The sequence below is a fragment of the Dendrobates tinctorius genome, unplaced genomic scaffold (assembly GCF_039654945.1).
Source record: "Dendrobates tinctorius isolate UK_male_01 unplaced genomic scaffold, ASM3965494v1 ptg000022l, whole genome shotgun sequence".
Taxonomy (NCBI): Eukaryota; Metazoa; Chordata; class Amphibia; order Anura; family Dendrobatidae; genus Dendrobates; species Dendrobates tinctorius.
The window spans coordinates 75615908-75618548 of NW_027361690.1; the positions used below are offsets into that span (position 1 = coordinate 75615908).

At 40.2% G+C, this 2641-nt stretch overlaps 1 long non-coding RNA gene across 1 annotated transcript; it reads left to right on the forward strand.

Annotated features, from left to right (window-relative positions):
- Positions 1 to 719: 719 nt before the first annotated feature.
- LOC141084222 (uncharacterized) lies at positions 720 to 2400 on the forward strand. Its single transcript, XR_012230956.1, has 3 exons — positions 720 to 1307; positions 1994 to 2095; positions 2203 to 2400. It is a non-coding gene; the product is annotated as an uncharacterized lncRNA (long non-coding RNA).
- Positions 2401 to 2641: the final 241 nt, after the last annotated feature.

Sequence of the window (2641 nt, forward strand, 5' to 3'; positions counted from 1 at the left end):
TCTTTTTCTTTCTCTTTCTCTCTTTCTCTCTCCCTTTATCACCTCTTCTTTTCCCTGTATTATACCGTTCCTTATTTGACCTTTTGCCCCTTCTCTTTACACTTTTCTACTTTCTTTCTCTTTTACGCTTTCTCTCTCTTTCTGTCTCTCTTTCTTTCTTTCTCTTTTTATCTTCTTTCTTTCTTTCTCTTTTTATCTTCTTTCTTTCTCTTTCTTTCTTTCTTTCTTTCTTTCTTTCTCTTTTTCTCTTTTTCTTTCTCTTTCTCTCTTTCTCTCTCCCTTTATCACCTCTCCCTTTCCCTGTATTATACCGTTCCTTATTTGACCTTTTGCCCCTTCTCTTTACACTTTTCTACTTTCTTTCTCTTTTTCTCTTTCTTTCTCCTTTTCTCTTCTTCTTTCTTTCTCTCTTTTTTTCTCTTTCTTTCTTTCTTTCTTTCTTTCTTTCTTTCTTTCTATCTCTTTTTCTCTTCTTTTTCTATTCTTCTTTCTTTCTCTCTTTCTCTCTCCCTTTATCACCTCTCCTTTCCCTGTATTATACCGTTCCTTATTTGACCTTTTGCCCCTTCTCTTTACACTTTTCTACTTTCTTTCTCTTTTTCTCTTTCTTTCTCCTTTTCTCTTCTTCTTTCTTTCTCTCTTTTTTTCTCTTTCTTTCTTTCTTTCTTTCTTTCTATCTCTTTTTCTCTTCTTTTTCTATTCTTCTTTCTTTCTCTCTTTCTCTCTCCCTTTATCACCTCTCCTTTCCCTGTATTATACCGTTCCTTATTTGACCTTTTGCCCCTTCTCTTGACACTTTTCTACTCTCTTTCTTTTCTTGTTGCTCTTTCTCTCTGGGCGTCCATGACTTTTCCTCGCCTCTGCCGGCTGTGTGGAAGGAGTGAGCTCAGGATGTGTGGAGCATCTTCTCCATCCTCTTGATATTTTGGGTTGTAATTAGTTTTCGCCCTCGTTCACTGGAAGTGAACTCTTTCTTTTATTCCCAGCAATCAATATCCCAGTGGACACGTGACTGCACGGCTCCTCTTGTGACCACAGATCATTCGTGTCCTTCGTGTCTCTGTGGTGGTGAAGCTTTCCCGGGTGGGCGCCGGCTGCACGGTGCTGTGGGTGAGGTGTGAAGGGGCTGTCAGCAGCCATTACCCCGGCTGTCTAACAGGACATCTCAATCTCCCTGGCAGCCTGTGATGAGAGCAAAGACCCCTCCAACATGACGAGCCCACCAGGAGCAACTCCAGGACCTCGGGCGTGGACTAAAGACCCATCCACCCCAAGGAAGCGCCACCCTATACCGTGTCCTGGTGCATGTGGGTATATAGCATACATACCGTCTGCCGCAGTCACACGAGATCACACGGCTGCAGGGACACTGTGCGCAGAATGGAGGAATATATATATTAGATAATGACAGCTCCAAAGTGACGCTGAAACCCGACTCACCGCTTCGTTCTTAAGAGGAAAAGATCGTGTAAAAAATCACTAAATTGTCGAATATCTGCATTCATCTACTGAAGTATTAGTAGACATTGTGTCCCTTGTAGGAGAATATAAATATAAATATACATTCCTAAAGGGGAAATGTGTAAACATGATTCGGTTGATGAATATATCTATTTATATAGATACTCATATATTCAGCGTCTCTTTCCTAAGGGACAGGCTGTCTATATATACTTTATAGCTATATTTCATTATCTCTCTATCTATCCATCTGTCTGTCTATCTATCTATCTATCTATCTATCTATCTATCTATCTATCTATCTATCTATCTATCTATCTATCTATCTATCTCTCTGTCTGTCCGTCCGGCTTATCACACAGCCCTGATCCCGCCATATACCGGCGCTGTGCACTCTCCCCGCACACTTTGCCCAGCACCATTGTCTCCGGCAGAACTCCAGCCCTCACCATTGTAATCAGCGAGAATGGCTTCCAGGCAATCCCACTGTATCCAGCGCCAATAATAACCAGTGTGATCTCTTACTTACTAGATCACAGGCGCCCATTAACCTCGTCCCTGCCGGCAGCGCGCAGCTCACAGCTTTGATACCAGGAAGCATTAACCCTCTCCGCTCCGTGGCCTCGCCTAAAACGTAACTACACATAGTTGATGGTTCTTAAAAAATAATTATATATATACAGTATATTCGCCGAAAACAGCTCATCCCGAGATCCAAAATATTTCTGTTTAATTCCTTAGTGTCCTATTTATCGCAACTGCAACACCTGCGGAGAAGAGCAGCGGAAACACCGAGCGCTGAGGAATAAAACGCACTGTGTGCACAGGAGCTGACAATCTAGGCGGACTTCTCTCAGTTCTAATGTGATACGTGACATATCCACATTATTCTTCATAAACAATTATGTTCTTCAAAAGTATATTATTAACCCCTTAATTCCTCCGAAATCCCAATTATGTGACAGATTGTTGCAAACTCTATCTATCTAATAATTTTATATATCTTTATGTATCTATTATCTATCTGTCTATTATGTATCTATTCTATATCTATCAATCTAGTAATCTCTCTCTATTTATCTATTTGTTATTTAGCTATAATTTATCTATCTATATTTTCCTTTCCTTAATTATTTCGTTATAATTTGCTGTTTCTTTCTCTTTCTTTCTTTCTCTCGTT